The 22,840-nt window shown below is 38.3% G+C and overlaps 1 long non-coding RNA gene across 1 annotated transcript; it reads left to right on the top strand.

Moving 5' to 3' along the window:
* The first annotated feature begins 1,631 nt into the window (after positions 1–1,631).
* Positions 1,632–14,219, top strand: LOC122741009. The gene is made up of 3 exons (XR_006354803.1): positions 1,632–1,714; positions 1,920–1,982; positions 14,173–14,219. It is a non-coding gene; the product is annotated as an uncharacterized LOC122741009 (long non-coding RNA).
* The last annotated feature ends 8,621 nt before the right edge of the window (positions 14,220–22,840 follow it).

Genomic DNA, 22,840 nt, shown 5'->3' with positions numbered 1-22,840 from the left:
AGATGAAACTTGGGGCTGGCCACTCAGGGCCAACCAAGCCCCAGGCTGCACATGCTGGGCGCTGGGGCTGGGAGCAACAAACCCCAGTGTCCTCGAGGGTTTTCGTGGGCCTTTCCACTGTGCACACACCCGTGGCTTGGGGTATTTCATCCACGCAGCTTAGCCAGGCTCAGGGGCCCCCCTCTGCTGAAGCAGAGGGGGAGGAGAAGCTCTGCTTGGGGAAACTAAGGCTAATTTTAATACCTATAGGTGAAAAAAATTTTAAACGCATTTGATGAAGTTAAATGATGTGAGACAATAAGTCTTTTCCACTTGGTTATGGGACCATCTGGGTCCTGTATCAAAACAATAAGTTAGCTGGAATTCATTGTTTTTTTTGGAAATTGGAGTAATATAGTTTTCCAATGCACAACTGGGGAAGAAAGAACTAGAAAGGAGAGGAATAGACTTTAATCAGGTCTCTTCCTCCTCCTTTGACTGGAATAGGGATGTTCACTTCCCATTTTCCCAGTGGCTTCCCAAATGATTTACCCAAATCAGTTGGTAGAAGTTTGTACAAGAAGTGCTAAAATTTACCATGCTCAAGAGAGATTTCTTGAGCAACCCAAGAATGAGGGAAAAGGACTTCCAGTAACAAAGCACTGTCAGTTAAACCTTTATCACATGAGCTCTCAAGATGAATAAGGAAATAAAGTAATGGATTGGAAATAGCAAAAAAGGACAGATGCCATCATTATCCTCTGTTTAAGTCTAACTTAGGTTTTCTTGTCTTCATAGGAAGCAAAGGGGAAGTAGGCCAGAAAGGAGATGGAGGCTTAATGGGACTGCCAGGATCACCCGGTTTACAAGGTGTCGCTGGCGAGCCAGGCAAAGCTGGTAAGATGTCATATGATCAGATACCCTCATTTTCCATTAAGGTGATCCTGTGGGAAAGGTTGCCCGAAAAACTTTTTTTTTTAAATTTCAGGAATGAAAGGGTCCCCTGGGCCAAAAGGCGAGCCAGGTAAGAACTGAGAGAAAGAATATTATCTTCATTAGCTTTACTCCTACCACAAGGTTAACATCTGGTATTTATGAAGTCTCCAGAGCATCCTGATTGTGGAACAGAACTTCAGCTCAGGGTCAGACCAAGAAAGCCTCTCTATTTCAGCATTTCTGTGTGTGTGTGTGTTTTCCATGTACAATTAACCCAGTGATACTCTCTATGGGCATCTGGATTTTTTAAAAATCTAGTTCCTCTAGAGCAGTTGAGAAGAAGAAAAGGGGCAGGACTGATTGACATTCTTTATTATACTTTCCCCTTTCTTCTGCTATGGAAGGCTAGTGCTATGAAAATATAAAACATGGTCTCTAACAGGCATATAAGTCCTAACAGCCTTGATCTGCCAGCAGATTAGCAACAAATGAATAAAAAAATCCCCAGGAATATCTTTCCTAGTAGGCAGTTGAGTCACAGCTCAGGCTTCCTGAAGAGAGATGTCTAAAGGTTTGTTTTAGGATGTTTAGGGACAGGAGAGGGCAACTCCTTGACCTCTGAAGACAAGAGCAGAGAGAGTATCTTTTAATTTTTTCCACAAACCTCACTAAAATGACCATGAAACTGAAGGTTTTATTTCACTTTCAGGTCTTCCTGGTATTGCTGGAATACCAGGTTTGCAAGGACTTTCTGGTGCCAAGGGAGAACCTGGCAATCAGGGCATTCCTGGACCACCAGGTAATTCAGTGCCATGAGCACTCGGCAAGGGCTGACGTTGTGCCAGGCACTGAGCTTGGCACTGAGGATACAAAGTCCCAAACCAGGCAGTCCCCTCTCTTCAACAAGCATACTTTCTACTCCTTCATCTCTCCATTTTCATGGTGACTCCCAGTGGTTACTTCTACCCACTCTTAACCATCTCTGGGTTTCATTTGATCTCTAGGGATCCCAGGCATCACTGGCCTTCGTGGAGCACCGGGTGCAAAAGGAGACAAAGGAGACTCAGGTAATAAAGGAAGAACAAGAAACTAGTAGGTCAGATTCCTAGACAGAACATCCAAGGGCTCAGACCACTGCAATATCTTTTCTCCACTTGCCAAAACAACACAAAACTGTTTCTGTCTTAATCCCTTTCCTGTCTTTCTCTTAGGCCTCTTTTCCCACCCCACCCCCATCCTGGCTGAGGGATATTCTTCATCTCCAGAGTGTCTTCAGTGACTGAATTAACCATAATAGATAATAATTTGTCACTTTTATGAATGTAAAGCACTTAACTCCATCATCTGTCTCTCATTCCACAATCAGGATTTCTGCCTGGGGCATGAAAGGAATAATAATTTGCCTTCCACACTTCCACTGCATCTGTGGTCATCAGCTCATCACTGATTGACCTCTCTATATGCCATCATTATTAGCTTCCCAAAACAGTAATGATTCAGGTCAGGCCTTGGTGACTACTGATGTCCGGGTATGTCCTCAGCTTTGAAGGTTCAGAAACACAGTAGGTCCACCTACAAGAAAGCTACAATAAGGGGAGGCAAAGCGAGGCACTGATTCAGGCCAACCAAACTTGGAGAGAGAGAGTGTCATAATACCGTCAATTTACTAGCTTACTCTGAAAACTATAACTGTCGGGCTAAAACTAGAGCCTTTGGCTCAGTCAGCTTGCCTATTTCAATAAGGAAAACTATTTGAAAAACCAGATTTACTTCAGAAGATGGTTTGGTGAGTCCTTTTCCTTGAGAGGAAGAGTCTGTTGTAGTTTTTGACTAACCTCTGTTCTTCAATACTTTTCCTCTCTGGGCTTTCACGACAACCTCCCCTCAGTACTCTCTTTCTCAATAACATTAACCCCTATGGGTTTAACTATCATTTCTATGTATTGTATGACATCTCATCTCATCTCATCTCATCTCATCTCATCTCATTGTTGTTTTGTCCTTCATTCTCAAAGAAGACCACAACACTAGGGGGATGTCATGAATTTCAGTAAATTGGATTTAAATGAGGGAGGACTGTTCAAAGTCACTAGCCTCACTCTCTCCTCCAGAGCCATCTGGGTCCAATGGCAAGACATATATCAGGATGACTAGAGTTGGCCCTGGATGTTTTATGGCAATTTGGGGTTAAGTGACTTGCCCAGGGTTACACAGCTAGTGTCTGAGGTCAGATTTGAACTTAGGTCTCCCCCAACTTCAGGGCCACTTCGCCACCTAGCTGTCCATATCATACCATGTCATGCCATAACATATCATATCATATCATGCCATATCATATCATATACCATGTCATGTCATATCATGCCATATCATAAAATATACCGTGTCATGTCATGTTATGTCATATCATGCCATATTATATACCATGTCATGTCATTTTGCCATATCATGCCATATCATGCCATATCATGCCATATCATGCCATATCATGCCATACCACATCATGTCATGTCATGCCATAACATATCATGTCATATCACGCTATGTCATGCCATACCACATCATGTCATGCCATAACATGTCATGCCATAACATGTCATGCCATATCATATCATGTCATATCATGCCATATCATATACCACGTCATGTCATATCATGCCATACCACATCATGTCATGCCATAACATATCATGTCATATGCCATGTCATATGCCATGGCATGCCATATCATGCCATAACATATCATGCCATGCCATACCACATCAGGTCATGCCATGACATATCATGACATATCATGTCATGCCATAACATATCATGTCATATCATGCCATATCATGTCATGTCATGCCATATCATATACCATGTCATATCATGTCATGCCATGTCATGCCATATCATGCTATATCATACCATATCATGCCATAACATATCATGTCATGCCATAACATATATCATGTCCTATCATGTCATGCCATGCCATGTCATATGTCATGCCATAACATATATCATATCATATCATATCATATCATATCATATCATATCATATCATATCATATCATATCATATCATATCATATCATATCATATCATATCATATCATATCATATCATATCATGCCATAACATATCATGTCATGCCATACCACATCATGTCATGCCATACCACATCATGTCATGTCATGCCATATCATGCCATATCATATACCATGTCCTGTCATGTCATATCATACCATATCATGCCATATCATGCCATAACATATCATGTCATGTCATGCCATATCATATCATGCCATATCATGTACCATGTCATGTCATATCATGCCATACCACATCATGTCATGCCATAACATATCATGTAATATGCCATGTCATATGCCATGTCATGCCATATCATGCCATAACATGTCATGTCATAACATATCATGTCATGCCATGCCATGCCACGTCATATCATGACATGTCATATGTCATGCCATAACATATCATATCACATATCATGCATGCCATATCATGCATGCCATATCATGCCATGTCATGCCATAACATACCATGTCATGCCATAACACATCACGTCATGCCATAACATATCATGTCATATGCCATGTCATATGCCATGTCATGTCATATCATGCCATGTCATGCCATATCATGTCATATCATATACCATGTCATACCATGTCATACCATGTCATATCGTGTCATATCATGTCATATCATACCATATCATGCTATAACATATGTCATGTCATGCCATATCATATCATATCATGCCATAACATATCATGTCATATCATGCCATATCATGTCATGTCATGCCATAACATATAATGTCATATCATATCATGTCATGCCATAACATATCATGTCATATCATGCCATGTCATATCATATCATGCCATATCATATCATATACCATGTCATATCATGCCATATCATATACCATGTCATGTCATGTCATATCATATCATGTCATATCATGCCATATCAGTCATATCATGTCATATCATATCATATCATATCATGCCATGCCATGCCATATATCATGGCATATCATGGCATGTCATATCATATATTTAATGTAGTGGATAGAGAACTGGCTTTTAAGCCAAGAAGCCTGGGGTTCAAGTCCTGCCTCAAACAGATATTGGCTCTGGCCTTTGGCTATGGCCCTAGGCAAGTCGTTCCTTATATTTGTATGTATATTTGCATGTGCATATTATATAAGCATATTTTACATGCTATAGTATATATACATACACTTCTACATAGAACAACACATTTATATATGCACAGATATATACACAGACATTTGTACATGTATTTATATACATAAATGTATATATATATACACACACATATATACATTTAACCTTAGACAAATTGCCTAACCTTTCCACACGCACACACACACACACACATATATATATATATATATATATATATATATTTTTTTTTTTGCAGGGCAATGGGGGTTAAGTGACTTGCCCAGGGTCACACAGCTGGTAAGTGTCAAGTGTCTGAGGCTGGATTTGAACTCAGGTACTCCTGAATCCAGGGCCGGTGCTTTATCCACTGCGCCACCTATCCACCCCCTCCATATATATTTGTATACACACATAGTTTGTATATATAATATGTTTCTATATAATGTATAATATACACTTACATTAGATATAGAGCTGGAAAGGATGTCACAGACCCACTAGTCTAACACTATCCTTGTCCATATGAGGAAAGTGAAGCCCAGGGAAGTTCAGTGACTTGGCCAAGGTCATAATAGTTAGGTGGTGTCAGAGATGGCCCTCTGACTCCACTCTACTATGCTACAACTCCTCTCTCTACCCATTTATTCTCATTATCTCCTGATCCTTGAGGTAAAAGTATTCAATTATTCAGAACAGATAACAGAAGACAAAGATTGGGAAAGGCTCCATCCCATCTCTGACACCATGTGACCTTGGACAAGCTGCTTCACTTCCCTGGACCTCAATTTCTTCATCTTTAAATGGAAGGTCCCTTCCAGCTCTAGATTTGCTATCCTATTATAAGGCAGCTAGGTAGGGGAGTGAGTAGAGGGCTGGCCTTGGAGTATGAAGGGTGAGGAAGGGGGATTATAAGACTATAAGAAACCCAGAAGAATGACTTGTCCAACACAGGGAGGAAGGGTACATAAGAAAGGGATGCCTATGGGGGGCACTTAGGGATCTCACAGTCAGAACTAAAGGTTGAGGAAGTCGGTTTTGGAAGGACTGAGATATTTCATGGCCTTGCTAAATCCATCAGCTAGAAACTTAGAGTTTGATCCAGCAGGCAGATGAGATAGGATTAGGTCTTCTGACTAAAGGCAAGAGCTGGAGAAAAGGGAGCAACTGTCAGGCAAGAGAGCACTATGGAAGATGGAGATTTTGTTCCTACCACATTTGCATATGGGCTTGATACTGTGATGAAATAATGGGACTTAGCAGATACTCAAAGACCCACCTGGAGATTAATCTAGACTGATTGAATCAAGTGAGAGTAATTGACTGCTGATTAGTTAACTGGATTGTAATCACACCTGACCATCCCTTAAGAAGGTATTGTTCTCAGAATCTAGACTGTGAACTCAACTTGAGAACACCTTCAAAATCAGTGGATTTGGAGGACAGCAACCAATCACCTTGAAGCAGTGTGTAAGGACTGCCTCTGTTCCAGACCTATAAAAAGCTTCCACAATCAGCTTGCTGGGGAATTCTTGATTAAAGCAGGCTTGTGGAGGAGGACTTGAGGAAGAACCCAACCAGGCTAGAACTTTAGGCTAGGTAGGATTTCTTTTTCTTAACTTTCTGAACTCCTTGTAGATATCTGTATGCTTTAAAGTTTAGGGGCAGAGGAAATAGAAACGAAGGCATAGAGGAAATATGAAAAGAAAGCAAGGAAATGTCATCAGGGAAGAAAAGACTTCCTTCCTAAAGTGAGTTCAGCTCCTTTCCCAAACCCCTGGTTATTTTTCTCATGAGTTGCCAAAAGACTTGAGGCCATACCAAAGACCATGTCCTGAAAGCTTTAATACTTTAATCTATGCCCTGCTGCCCCTCTGTCCTGAGGGTGACTTCCTCTTCTGACCCACTCTTTCAGATAAGTCCTAGTGATGTTTCACTTCATCCCCCACTCTTCCAATACTCTACTTAGCCTCAATAATCCCTTGCAGCTGCATAAGATCTCCTTTTAACATCTTTCCCCACCTTCTCATTTGGGAACTGTGATCTAAACCATCATTGTTCCCCCAAGGAAAACTCTGGTCCCATTGACTATCACGATAACTTTCAGGACCAAATACCCCTCCCTGGCCATCACTTCCATAGATCGATACAATCAATCACCAACTTTCACAGAGGTAACATTCCTAGAAAAAGGTGCAAAAGTCAAAAAATGTGAATGTTGATACATTGAACCTATGGGAAATAGGATATCAGGTTCCTATGATCACCCAAAACTGTAATCACTTGCTAGAAATTGCTGAAAATATACTTTTTTTGCATATAATTCTTAATAACAAAACATTAATTATGATAATATTCACTTTATCTAACATAGTAACCATGAAATAACCATAAAATACAGTAAATAAAATTGGCAATATGCAAAACTTTTTTTTTACTAGAAATTTCCTAGAATTCTGATATTTTGGATTAACATATCAATAAAAAGTCATTGATTTCAGTGAATACTATGCTGCAGTAAAACTCTTTCCCTTGTTCACCCTCTGAAAGCCAAGAGAGGGTGACTTCTGTGACTTTAATCACTGCTGTTGGAAGATTAGTGAGGGGAGCTCTTTATAAGGTAAGGTGAACAAGATCAGTGAAGGACCTACCACAATACCAGCTATTCTACAAACCTGCATGCATCATGCCTCTCATCCCGCCCCCCCTCCACTCCACATAGCCCCAAATATGCAAGGCTGCCAATGCAAAAGTGAAAGTTCAGTTACTAATAAAATCACTGGAATGTTTGAAGTAATGAAAATTAAATGTGTGAATGTTGAGGATTGACTGTGTGTTGTCTCTTCCTATTAGAATGTAAACTACTGGACAGTAGGAGTCTATTGTAGTTTTTGACTACCCTCTCCTCCTCAATATTTTTCCTCTCTGAGTTTTATACTTGATACTTCTCCCCCTATACTCTCCCTCAATAACTTCATCAACCCCCAATGGTTTAACTATAATTTTTTATGCAAATGATTTATAGATCTATACATGCAGCCCCAGACTCTCCCAAGAGCCTCAGTCCTATATCACCAATTGCATTTTGGATATTTCAAACTGGATCTCCCAAAAATATCCATTTAAAAGACTCAAGGCCTTTAATCAGAGTTAGCTAGGTACTGTAGTGGATGGAGTATTGAACCTAGAATCGGGAAGATCTGAGTTTAAATTTAGCCATAGATACTTTTTAGATGTGTGACTAAGAGCAAATCACTTCTGTTTTCCTCAGTTTCCTCAACTGTAGATTGGGTATAATAATAGTACCTACCTCTCAGGGTTGTCGTGAGGATCAAATGAGATAATATTTGTAAAGTGCTCAGCACAATGCCTGGCACATAGTAGGTGTCATAGAAATGCTTACTTCTCTAGCTCTCCCACCCCACCACCTTTGCCTGTGATAATCTTCTGGAAGAGAGGCGATGGTTGGATTCAAGGTGCAGAATGAGATATATATTCTTTTGGATATAGCCAATGTAGGAATTTGTTTTGCTTGACTATGCAATTTATTACAAAGGTTTTCTTTTTCTTTTTTTCTTTTTTTAATTGGGGAAGTAGGGAAGGGTGAGAAGGTGAAAAAAAGATTTTGGTTAATTGAAAAAACTAAATTAAAGTTTTAGAAGTTTTAAAAACAAACAAGAAGACCTATTGTCTCTATTTTTCATGAGAGGAGGAGGAAGAGGAAGAAAGAAGGAAGTCCAGAAAAGGAGAGGTCTGGAGGAAACATCATAAATGTAATTTTAGACATGTTGAGTTTAAGGTATTTCTGGGAAATGCGGTTTGAAATAGCCAAAAGAAAATTGTTGGGGCGGCTAGGTGGCGCAGTGGATAAGTACCGGCCCTGGATTCAGGAGTACCTGAGTTCAAATCCGGCCTCAGACACTTGACACTTACTAGCTGTGTGACCCTGGGCAAGTCACTTAACCCCAATTGCCCCGCAAAAAAAAACCCCAAAAAACCAAAACAAAACCAAAAAAGACAATTGTTGATATAGAACTGAAGCTCTTGGGAGAGTCTGGGGCTGGATATGTAGATCTAGGAGTCTTCTGCATTTAATGTCTTTTTTAATCACTGTCATTTCCAAATGAGTCAGTTCTCCCCCTCCCCCTCAACCCTATTCATATACAAACACATGTGAAAACGCCCCCCACACACACACACATATACATACATGGAATAAATACTTCAATTGTAGCAAAAAGAGTACAGTTAAGCAAAACAAATCAACACATTGGCCAGGTCACAAGCACTTCTGGCAGGCTGTATCATTAGCACTCTCGGTCATCATAACCTGGATTCTCTCTATCTTCATCTCTCTGTCCCTTCTCCTGTTTAAAAAGAATTTTTTTTAAAGCATGGAAACAAAATCCCTAGTTTTCAATTGAGTTCCTCTGACATCATCAGAGCACTTGAGTTTAGTTCAATTTATTCCCTTTGCGATATCCTCCACTCAGGGAATCATATTACCCATTTGGATGGTTAGTCACAGTTTATTCATTTAACAAACATTGATTAAGCTCTGACTGTGTGTAATAGGGCAGATTGAGGATGTCAGTGTCAGTCATGTCAGTGGAGAACTAGTATCTTTAGTAGCTGTGTGAAGAGGACTGAGTCTTTGGTTTTGACAATTAAACAGTCACTAGTCTTCTCCTTCCATGTAAAGATGGCAACCTTCTGATAAGGGTCTTCCTCAGTTCTCATTTTTTCATAACTTCTCATCATACCATCCATTCTCTGCCTTCTACTGGTCAGAGTTTTATATACTCTTTACACTTGATCCCATTTCCTCCTGCCTCCTCTAGGACTTTCCTCCAGTTATCTACTTCCTTTTATGCATCTTTGGTCTCTCCCATATCACTGTGTCCTTCCCACTTGACTACAAAAATGATCAGGTTTCTTGAATAATTTCCCTTGACCCTTCTGCCATATCAAGCTACCGTCCCATCTCTTTTCCTACTTCTTGAAAAAATTGCTATACCTACTGCCTCTTCTTCCTCAGTACTTACTCTTCTCTATTCCTTGCTATCTGACTTTTACCCCAAACATACTACGGAAACCAATCTCTCAAATGTCACCAATGGTTTCCTTAAGCCAAATCCTTTAGTTTGTTTTTTTTTCCCCAATCTCTGGCCTTCTTTTGATAACTTTTGACACTGTTGAAAATGAGACTTTGGGCAAGTTACTTAATTGATCTGGGCCTCAGTTTGCTCATATGTAAAGTGAAGGCATTGGATAAGATGATCTCTAACATGCCTTCCCACTATAACCCATGATCCTATGACCATACTCCCATTGAATATTCTCTCTTCCCTAAGTTTCAGAGAAACAAAACTCTCCTGCTTCTCTTCCTCTGTTTTCTTTGCTGGATTCTCCTCATTCCTGACCTCTTTACTCTGTTGCCTCTTTACTGTTTCCTTTGGAAATCTCATTCATTTCCACAGATTAAACTCTTTGTAGATGACTTCCAAATCTTCATCTCCAACCAGACCTAATGGATTCTAGACTTCCATCTTCAACTTCCTGAAGGACGTCCACATCTGGATATGCTGAAGCCCCCTGAACTTCACATACCCCAAACTGAGCTCATTAGCTTTTCCCCCATCAGCATGTTCTACCTTTTGACTTCATGATTTCTGTTTGTGGAACCATTGTTCATCCAGTTTCTCATGTTACCTTAGGCTACCTTTGACTTTTCCATATACCTTTAGTTTAGTTGTTCTTCAGTCATGTCTGACTCTCATGTCATGTCATGACCCCATTGGGGGTTTCTTAGCAAAGATACTGGAGTGATTTTCTACTTCCTTCTCTAGCTCATTTTACAGATAAGAAAACTGAGGCAAATAGGGTTAAGTGACTTGCCCTGGGTCACACAGCTAGATACTGGAGTTGTTTGCCATTTTCTTCTACAACTCATTTTCCAGATAAGGAAATTTATGCAAACAGGATTAAATGACTTACCAAGGGTCACACAGCTAGTAAGTGTCTGAAGCTAGATTTGAACTCAGGTCTTCCTGAGTTCAGGCCCAGAACTCTATCCACTACACCACCTACCTCCCCTTCTTCTCCCATACTATTCTTTAACTGTCTTGATTTCACCTTCATAACATTTCTTACATCTCCTTTCTATTACAGTTGTCAACACCCTCATACATTTCTCATTACTACCTACCACTACTATTACAATAGCCTTCTTGCAGGTTTTCTCCCCCTCACTTCTTTCCTCTGCTAATTCTTCTGGTAGATCATCTTTCTAACAAAATAATCTGGAAATGGTCACTCCTCTATTAAAATATCTTCATTGTGGCTACCTAGTATCTATCAAGTAAAATTCAAACTTCTCTCCCTAGCATTCAAAGCCTTCCACAGCCTGGTACCATTCTACCTTTTCAGCTTTATCTCATATTCTTTGCTCCATTACTTTGTGCTTTTAGGTGACTTCAGTAAATCTTTGTCTACTCTATCTCTCCCCCAAACACACACACATACACACATGCACAGTGTTATCATACTTCCATGTTTTTGTTTACACTGTTCTTAAAATATCTTCCTTTCCCCTTCTCACCTGTTGCATTTCTCTTCATCCTTTAAGGCCCAACTGAAAGACCACCTCCTCCACCTTTAGGGGAAAGGAACACTTTGTCACAGGCAGACATTTTGGATACTTCCCTAGCTTTGGTTCACAAATCACGACTCTCATTTACATTTAACCAGGCCACCACAAAAAAAACTGATTCAATACCATTTATCAGCTATAGTCCTTATTTCTGGCAAACAGAGTAAGCATAATGTTACATTTTCCAGTTGCAGGTGCAAAGTAACTAAAGTGAAACTCAATTTATGTATAGCACTCCTGTAATATGCCCAGTTGTGAAAACAATTCAAATGTCTTTAAACTGTAGCCTTCTCTGGTGACTCAAGATACATTTATGAGGGGTCATCCCATTGTCCGATAGCCTGGTAGCACCTTGTTAAATTGGTCCTTGAAGCCAGATGTTGCAATCTAGGGATCTGTTCCTAGTGATATTTATAGACATATTTTTTTCAGTGTCAGGATGTTGGTATTTCCCAAATCAAAGGGACTATGGTATTTGTCCAGTTTTGATTAACTCGAGCCAACTTCCCAGATGAGAACTCATTATGTAAAAAAGGCATTTATCTCTCAGTAGAACATAATTTCTGGTGTTCCAGAAGAAAACAAAGGCATCCCAGGTCACTTAATTAACCTAGGAATAGTCCTTCTCACTGTCATATATGTATGTTTGTGTGTACATGTGTTAATGTATATATACATATAAAATTCTGCCTTGGGGATCATATCAAGGTAATAGGATCAAAGATCTAGTGCTAGAAGGAATCTTAAAAGCCATCTGGCCCAACCCCCTCTTTTTACAGATGAGAAAACCGAGGCCTGTGGAGGATAAGTGACTTACTTAAGGTCACATGGGTAGTAAATGACAGAGTATCAAGAGCAGTGGTTCTGGATTCAGAGGATATGTTTTCAAAGCCTATCTCTGATATGACCTGTGTGACCTTAACAAATCACTTAAATTCCCTATGGTCAAGTTTCCTCCTTTGAAAAATGAAGCTAATGAACTGGATGGCCTCTTAGGCCCTTTCCAGCTCAAAAAACTGTGTATATAGAAATATCCCCAGTATCTGCATTAAAACAAAATAAATTATTAAAATGTCTTATAAAATGGTTGTGATTTGGAAGGAGGAATAACTAACTCTACCTGGAAGATCTAAATTCACAAAAAGTGTAATTATCTGTACTGTGGCCCCTTAAAGCAGACATTTAGTGAAAGATAAACTTCACTAACCTGAATGGCAATGATCTCATTCTATAACTAGATATTTTGGGTTTCTATGGCAGGTGCTAACCATTTGTTTGAACTAAGGCTCCCAATCTTTATGACCAGTTTGAGTGCTAATAAATGATAATATATGTGTGAATTTCATCTCACAACAGAACCTCTGTTAATATTTTTGCATGTTAACACAATAATAATTCCAAATTTGAAATTATTGTCCTTTACAGAACTACTAACCGTTGCTGTACTCTATTAAAAGTATTCTTCTCTCTTCCTGATCTCCCAAAATAATCCATCTTTTGTTGGGCTCCTACTATGTGCAATGCACTGAAAGTTCCTAATGGCTGCCATGTCACAATTGAGTCCCTTGTATTCACTCCCATAAAAAAGTATATCTTGGACCCTGATGCTTTCATTCCCTATGGAAAATTGCAGAGTATCTCAATTCAGCCTTATACACTGATTTCTACTTTCTGTTCCCAGAACATATCCTGTTTTTCTCCCTCCAAGCCTTTGTTCAGCCCTTCTCTATTTCTGACCAATCCTCTCTCCTCATTTTTGTCTATTGAATACCTACCTACCCTTTAAAGCCCAATTCCAATTCTGAATTCTCCTCAAAGTCTTTCCTGATCCTCAAGCTCCCCCTTCAGACTTACCCTTTGGAATTTTCCAATGCATTCATGTATTATTATATTTATAGCTATTGTGCACTGAATAAAAAGTATTTGTTCAGCTCCCACTATGTGAAAGACTGTGCTGGGTGTTGAGCATACAAAGCCAAAAATGAAACAGTTCTGATCATCAAAAAGCTTATGTTCTAATAGCTATGTGCATTTACTAGACTGTTAACTCTCTGAGGGCAGGAACCATGCCTATATTTTTAAGCTTTGTGCTTCCCTGTGTATCTAGCAACAGGAAAGCACTGAACAGATTTGTTGAGTTACTGTATAGCAGACCGGCTCATGCAGGAACTGTGAGGCCCAGAGAGCAAAGGTTTATAGCCCTATTTGGTTCTATTAGATATGAAGACACAGGCTGGTATTCATCTGCAATTCTGTCTCCATTTATGCTAAGTAAAGGGGCCTTTTAGAAATCCTAGAGAACCAATGTATCTTCCTTCCTGCATTAATAAGTAGAAAGTGTCTTAAGATTAAAAGTGTCTAATTATTGTCTTCTCCCCTCTTTTTCTTTTTCTTTTTTCTCTTAGGGCTTCAAGGACAAAAAGGGACAAAAGGAGAAGTAGGAGTTTCAGGTATAGTACTTTCTTGATTTTAATTTCTCAGAGATGGCTAGAGTCTGTGCATTCAAATGGCAGGCCTCTGTGACTTTGAAATGTGCACCAGCAACTTCCTTCTCTTCTTCCCCCCTCTCCCCAAAGTTGTAATGGACTTGAAGGAAATCCAAGGCTTCTGGTTTTTATGCCAGTCCCAGTGAGGTGTGACCTCAGGGAAGTCAACAGGACTTTTGGGGGTCCCAGCTTCCTCTTATTAAAAAAAAAACAGAAGAAAATAATGTAAATTCACATTCCAAATTGGGGTGGGGGTAGGGATGGAGGGTGCTGATGATGGGGAAGAATCAGAATGTTTAGCATATGTACAAATGCTTTATGTTTGGATAAAATAAGGTAACTATGTTCACTAATTGTACAAGAGACTTTGTAAAATCACAGATCTGAAAAGTTCAGTTCAAATCACACAATTGTCACTGTTGAAGCCCACATACCTCTTTACATTTCCCCCAAACAATCTGTACCATCTTATCTTGCTCTCACCAGGACAAGATCATAGAATTTTACATTTAGAGCTAGAAGAGACGTTAGAGTTCTTCCAGTCTAACTGCCTCATTTCACAGATGAGGACATTAAAGGTCCAGAAAGGTTAAATAGATTTTGTCAGGGGCACACAAGCTCTTGTTACAAGATTTGAAGTCAAGTCTTCTGGATTCCAGGTCCATCACTGTGTCTCCCATCTTCCTTGAGACAATATTTAAATTAGAAACCCCTTGTCACTCCCCAGTTCAGAGACCTTCCTCCTCTGTGTTAACCCTTCCCTTCTCAGATCAGGTTCTCAAATAAGAGTTGAGAAAAATACTGGAAAAATGCAGGGAAATTTGTATTACATTTCAGTCTCAGAAATTTTATTAACTGTGTGATCTTGAGCAAGTTATCTTATTTCTGCCTCATTTGTTTGCCTGATCTATGAAGAGGAAAATAATGATACCTACCTCCTAGGGCCATTGTGAGGATCAAAATGATATGATTGTGAGGTGCTTAACACAGGGACTGGCATATTGTAAGCACTATTTAAATGTTGACTATGATTATTTCTTTAACAACGTTATTGTTCAATAGCTGATAACTCTAAAATCTTTGATGTAATTAGTATAAAATACCAAAAGTGATAAGGCAAATCATTTTTATGTAGGATAAAAAATTTTGTTTCATGTTTCAAATACATGATATTATTTATTATTATTGTATTTCTAAATTATTTTATATTATGAGATTTGAGACTAATGTATCTGAAATTGTGTAAGACAAAACTTTTTTTAAAAATCTAGATGCTGTTAGATTGTGAATTGATTTTTTAAAAAATGACAAAGTAGATATTTGAAAACTATTCAGTGGAATATATTTTTAAAATAAAAATAATCTTTACTGTTATAGTGAGTGAGTTTTCATTTCAAAAATTTTGGCTCTCACATAAAAATTATGATAAAATATAGAGTGGTTTAAAGATGTAACTTCAATACATCAATGAGTCAACTATCAGGAATTTAGTGTATGTTTGAAACCCCAGAACGTGGTTATTTTTTATTTCTATGTAAAGGATAAATGAAATATTAACTACTGGGGAAACATGGGTAAAGATATTAAAGCCCTAAATTATGATTACTGAAATTTTGCTATTTGAGGTAAAAATTCTTGGGACCATAATTTACTTTTGTTTTGAATCAGTGAAGATTGAATCCTCAGGAAGCCAACAGTAGAAAATGACAGGTGCTGCTGAGAAATGCTAAAGGTGAATATCTGTGCCTGGGAAAAATTTTGGCAACAACCTTAGTATGGCCTAAGGTAGAATCTTCTTAAATTACTTTCTTCATTGTGCTATTTCATTTTTAAACAGGAAAATTTCCTGCCTGATTAATACTGAGCCTTATTTTCGATACCCTGTAACTACAAGATTGGCTGTTAGAGATTCCTGGAATCAGATGTAAGGGAATTTTTTCCCCTTGTGGTATAGGCCAGGTCCATCTGTGCCTTTGAGGAGGACAAGTTTTTACATTATTTTAGCTATTTCCCTCTTCTTCCTTTCATAGCAAATTTCTATAATCAGGGCAGGTGAACAGTAGAGGTTTTATAAATAAGTACAATACAAAACTTATTAATTAATAGATTGATGCTGGAATATCTGAGTTACTTAAGATGGAAATACAAAAATATTATGATTTTAATCTGTATTTGTAGTCACAATATAGGAATGATATCCTCCCAATAAAGGGCAAACAAAGTAATATGATAAAAACGAGGTAAAAGTTTTCTAATTAAATGGAATAGTAAGTTGAGAAAGCAGCAGGATCTAGTTCTCTAAAAACCATATACATGTATATAATTGGCTGCTAAATGTATCTAGCATGGAAGTTCAGGCTTTGAATGTGTTTTAGTAATGAATTCTGAAAATTGGATTAATGATTTACACATGAAATCACATTAATAATTGTAAAGTATTTAATATTTAAAGTATTTTCTGATAATATTAAAAGACAGAAGAGTTCATTTCATATTTAGACCCTTATGAATTTTTTAAGATTCATATATCGGGTACAGGGTTTATGTAAAGATAGAAATAATATATATATATATATATATATACATATATATACATATATATACATATATATACATACATATATATATATATATATATATATATATACCCTGAAATTCTTTGCAGTTTCAGTTTGGGGAATCAAATTTAAAGGATTGTACTAAATTGTATTAAGTCTTGTTACTAGTAAAATTATCTAGAATCCTCTAAAAGTTATTTGGGAGTGGATAAGCAGAGCTGTGTTCATAGCTATTCTGAGGATGAATCCTATTTTAGAATATCCAAGGGAATATACTCTGGGACAGGACCTGAGACTTCCGGGACTCAAAATGTGTTGATTAAATGGACACTGGGAGTGGGTTACTAAGATACAAGGAAACTTGATGTTAATTAATATTGATGATCATCTTGTATTTCTTAGGTCTTTTGTTTCATGCTGTTTATATATGTTTAAGTTTTCTTGGTTACCTTGGTGACATGTAAATATTCCTTCTCAAAATTAATCTATTGTGAGCCCTCTAAGAAGTTTGATCTATAACCTGATGTATTCTGATTATGAATATATGAAAAATCTTATAGATTTGACTTATAAGTGTTCCATCTATAGGGAGTTGGTTTCCTACTCCCTCATAAAACAAAAATGGCAGGGTTGAGGAAATTGAGATTGGAACAGCAAGTGGTAGTGGGAACTGAATGAGCCATACTGACTCGATTTTGTGACTCAATCTAGAGCTACTTGAGTTACATTTCTATTCAGTTACGGGTCTAGTGCAAATTCTATCCTGTGAGAAAATTTTATCTGGTTGTGGAAATTAGGAGAAAACCTAATTGCATTGTTCGAACTTAGTTCCGTGTGGCTGGGAAATTGGGTCACTTCTATTTGCTGTTTAGAGACCCTTGACCAAGGACCTGGAAACCCAGTCAGATTCAAAGATTTATTCAAGGAGTTCTCACAATTGTACATATCAAGTAACCCATATGTCTCATCTGAAAACTGGCCCATACTGATCAGTTCTTTTGTTTACAGATACTTGGGAATGGGATAACTATTTTTGAATGAAGGAAAATGTACGGATTTACTCTCCCTTATGCAGTTTGAAAAGTCCCTAATCTTTCATCCAATTAGAAGTCAGATTACCTAATGTTTTATTGTTTCCTATTAGTTGTTCTTCTTTAATTGTCTTTAATGCTATAAAAATCTGTCTCCACTTATATTTGAGGTCCAGCCCTTTAGCTGAGAAAGGAGCCTGGTCCCAATTTGTTGGGCAATTGGCATACATTGTTTAATAACTAGATATTCTCAGAAGATCAAACCTTGGTTTTCTTCAGTCATTTCATCTTTCACCCACCACACATGGGCAGAACCAACCTTACATGAAAAATATCAAAAATCATAGGAATAAATGGGCCATTCTTTAATGTGGTAAATGGGTATCTTAAACCAATTATCTTTAATGGTGAAATGCTTTTTGAAAGGTTAGATACCTTTCCAAAAAAGATCAGGGAAAATATCAGAATAGCTTTGGTACCACTATTATTTGACATAGCTCTAGAAATGTTAGCTATAGGAATGAACAGGGGGAAAATTAGGAAATAATCATAGTCAAAGAGAAATCTAAATTATTTTTGTATAGATGAAATGATGATTTGTTTGGATATATATGTAATTCAAGTCTAGTGCTCCCTCAGAGGATAATAGAGTAGCCAGCCTTATGGTCCATTCTCCTCCTCTTTTCAATATAGAATATTCATTCATTCTTGGAGAGGTATGGGAAAGATTGCAGCCATATCTATATTCACCTCCTAAATATTGCTGGTCTAGGGAAACAATTGGTTCAGAACAAACAAAGCCAATTGCTTACCCGGCTGCTGTATGTTAAAAGGGGGAAGAGTTGTTGCAAGCTTACATCCACTGTTCTGTTGCCCTCATGAAATACTATTTACAAAAAAAGATTATCATAAATAGCAAATAAGGAGTAAAACAATTTATCCAAATGAATAACAAAAAATAGAGAAATTACCTAGATTAGAATATGACAAAAAAATATACAAGAGTGCATGAGATCTTTAGATAGGAGCAAGACAAGATTTTTTTTTTTCAACCAAGAGAGGGGAGGAGCCCATGCATGGATAAAGTCCCTAAAGTCTCTGTGGAGGTAAGCTGGAAATTGAGGACATGTAGATAAGGTCTCTCTCTATATGTCTATAAAAGAATTCTTTTTCTTCCCTGGAACTAGTCTCAAAGAAAGTCTGGAACCATATCATCTTTCAAAGGGGAGAAGATCTCTCCTTTCCAAAGTTCTTCCACTATTTCATACTTCAGACAGGTATGGCAACATTACATCAGTATTATGTCTTTTAGAAAAAAAGTTTAGAAGCATTTCATGCAAAGTACTCCTGCCTTGGCTAGAAATCTAGGCTTCATTAACATAAAGGGTATTGTATTTTGTCCAAACCTTTTTCTACATCTATTAATATAATCTTGAAGTTTTGTTTTTGCTATTAATATGATCTATTATGTTTATAGTTTTCCTGAATTCTTGGTATAAATCCAACCTAGTCATGTTGCATAATCTTTCAAGTATATTGTTGTACCCTCTGTTAATAATTTATTTTACATTTTTATAAATCTCATTTAGGAACATTTTTCTATAAGAAATCTTTCTCTATTTTTTCTCCCTTCACATTGTTGGCACAGCTCTTTTCCCCTTTCTCCACTAATTTCAGAGTAATTTATCTGAAACATTACTGTCTTCCTTGATAAGACCCCTATACATGGTTCTGCTGGCTTCTGACCTTTTGTTTTGTGCCGTTCTGGACTAAAACAAATGGCTTATTTCTGTGTTTTTCCAAATATTATTCAAGGGCTTGCTTTCAGAAATATCAAGGAGGAATTATGTTGTAAATTTGAGTTTCTCTACAACCTTTCACATCACCATTTTATCCAGAGGACCCATACCTATTCCCTATACACAAATAGGTCAGAGAGAAAAAGGGGGAAAAAGTGAAGAGTCATTAAATTAGAGGAATGCAAAGAAAGAATCAGGAAATGCATATTATATCTAAGAGACCAAGTAGCTGTCAGTCTCTTTGACTTCTTTCATCCCTCATGGAAACCATTTTTGAATTTACTCATCCCTGAATGACATTCATGACTAACATTTAACGGGAAGTTTCTACATAGGCAGAAATTGGTTCATCTAACAGACTTTTCATAATCAGAAATTCATGTAATCAGGAGAAAATGAAGGGAAAACTGGCAGATTATTCATCATATAGTGGAAAGATGAGTGAACGAAGGCAAAGAATCTCCATTTGAATTCCAGCCCTGCTATCTATATAATAAAATAAGGTTTATTCATTTAAAAGGGTATAGAAATAGTAAGTCATGCAGTGAGTTGAGTGTAGAAGACTAAACATACAGTAAATTTGATTCTTAGAAGCAGCAGTCCTAAACTCCTAACAATGCAGTCCAGTCAGTGGAAAGAGCTAGAGATTTGAATACTGAGGACCTGAGGTCAAATCCTGATTGACATCTGTGATGGTCACCTTAGGCAAGTCATTTGACCTTTTTAAACCCTCTGATTCATCAGATGTAAGATTATATGGCTAGACTTTTGGTAAGAGCAAAAGCAAAAGAGTAAGAAATCCAGGGGAATGACTTCTTCCTAAAACCCTTTAACCCATCATGAAAAAAACTATCAAACCCTTACTTATTCCAGAAGAATGAGGAAAGAGGGAAATGTAGATCAGACACTACAAGGCAACAGCTGAAAGGTTTGTTTTCTTCCTAGTCCCTTCCCTTCAACAAGAAAGCAGACCATTTGATAATTTATTTAAATTTAGTAACTGCTGTTAAGGTCAGTTATTTCTTCACACTTGGTATTGAAGAAGTCTGATTATTAAAAGTTAAAGTTGGAATAGTAACACTTATTAGAAATAATTTTTGATGGAAGGAACTAAGATAACGCCAAATCTCATCCTGAAAGAAAAAGAAAAAAAGTTGCTCCTACTGGATCTAGAAAGGACCTTAGCATTCAACTCTCATTTTGTGCATTCAACACTCACTTTATAGAAAATAAAACTGGGTTGTAGAGAGGGCAAATGCCTTGTCCAGGTTTACACAGGAAATCTCATTCCATTCAATGAAGTTGAGGCTAAATTGAGGTAGAGTCAACAGGGTCCAAAATCTCATAGACTCACAGACTTTTGGAGATGAATCAGACCTTATATATTACCCTAACACTTTGGGTAACCTAGAGAACCTGACTTTCAGATCAGCATTCATCAATCAAAATGTTAAAATTTTGCCTCACTTATAATCCTAGGATCACTGTCCATTTTGAGACCACCAGCCCCTGTTCTCAATGCTCAGAAAGGGGATAGCTGGGGTGGAGGGGGAGGAAGGAAACACATAGTTCATATAGGTATAGATAAAGACCCCTTCAGAGGAGGCAAGGAGGGAAAGGAAAGACAGTTTCTATCTTTGCTGGAGGGCCATGATTTTCTGGGAATGACTACATACAGATATAGAAGCAGGATCTATTCCAAAGGAAACTTTGAGCAGCTTGAGAGGGTAAGCATTACAAAAAAGTGAAAAAAAAAAATCCTTAAGGAGTCAGAGGTATCCTCAAGATGCTGCTATGGAAAGAATTGCTTGACTGTCTTCTCTTTGTTGTCTTGAATTGCCTGAAGTGGCAATTATTTCCACCTCAGCTGAGCATGGTACTGAGAACCCTAGAATTCCTAAACCAAGAATAGCATATCTTCATCCCTAGGTCAACCTGGCCCTTGAAAGCACCCCCACTGCCCTCCACAGGGCACTCTACCATATATTCAACTATTTCCTGTCAACCTGAATTCAAGAGAAAACAGCTAATATAACAAAATTGAAGTCTTTAAAATTAGGGAAATTGAGTGGAAGCTCAGAGAACCGCACAGCAAATCCTACAGTATCTGAGGAGAGGGCTGGGAACAGTGTTTATATAGGGTACTAAGGCAGAGGGAATGGCCTAGCCGCAGGTGAGAAGGATTAGACTGAGGGAATGGATCAGTTGCAGATTTACAAAATAATCAATGCCTGGTCAGCCCTAGGCAATTCTTTGGCCTGGAAATGGAGAAAAGGTGAACCTCAGTCAGTTCATAGTCAACTGTGTTCATCTCTTCCTACCAAACAAACACCATGGGGAAGTTGGAGAAACTAGAGAGAGCAAAGATTTGAGGGAACATCTTTGTTGGTCCTTCCTTCTTGAAGAGGATCATGACACTGAGGTGATGTCATGACTTGCAGTGACTTGGATTTAAGTCAGAGAGGGTGGTGCAATATCACCAACCTCACTCTCTCCTCTAGAGACAAAAGGGTTCAGTGGCAAGATATATATTAGGACACCTGAAGATGCCCCTGGATGTTTAAGGCAGTTGGGGTTAAGTGACTTGCCCAGGCTCAGGAAACTAGTGAGTGTCTGAGGTGAGATTTGAACTAATGGCCTCCCAACTTTAGGGCCAGTGCTCTACCCACTGTACCACCTAGCTGCCCCGCAATAAGGGAACATTATTATTAATTAATGAAGGAACATAAAGATCTCTGGAATTAAAAAGCTAGTCATTCCGGTTGGCCTTTCTCCTTGCCTCTAGTCTGAGAACCGGAATGCCAGCAATAATAGCACCTCCCTTTTGCACAAGAAACCCCAGAAGAGACGAGTTCTGTCCCAGTTGGTGCTTGCTTCCTCTCTCCTCATTATTTTGTCATCAGCTCAGTCCAAACCCTCTACTAGAGTTTGACTGGGGGGCAGCTAGGTGGCACAGTAGATAAAGCACTGGCCTTGGAGTCAGAGGGACCTGAGTTCAAATCTTACCTCAGACAATATAATTCAATGCAAGTCATGGCATCACCCCAATTCCATGATCCTCTTCAAGAACAAAAACAGGGGACCAGGATGCCAGAGGTCTTGGAACCATAACACTGGGGTTGAGGCGGCAAGCAAGGGACAATGGTGCATAGCATGGCCATGGCACAGATGCAGAATTCACCCAGGGGAAATCAGTGTT

The sequence above is a fragment of the Dromiciops gliroides genome, chromosome 1 (genome assembly GCF_019393635.1).
Source record: "Dromiciops gliroides isolate mDroGli1 chromosome 1, mDroGli1.pri, whole genome shotgun sequence".
In the NCBI taxonomy this organism is placed as follows: domain Eukaryota; kingdom Metazoa; phylum Chordata; class Mammalia; order Microbiotheria; family Microbiotheriidae; genus Dromiciops; species Dromiciops gliroides.
The sequence above is the reverse complement of the archived record's forward strand: the minus strand, read 5'-3'. Positions and strand labels throughout refer to the sequence as shown.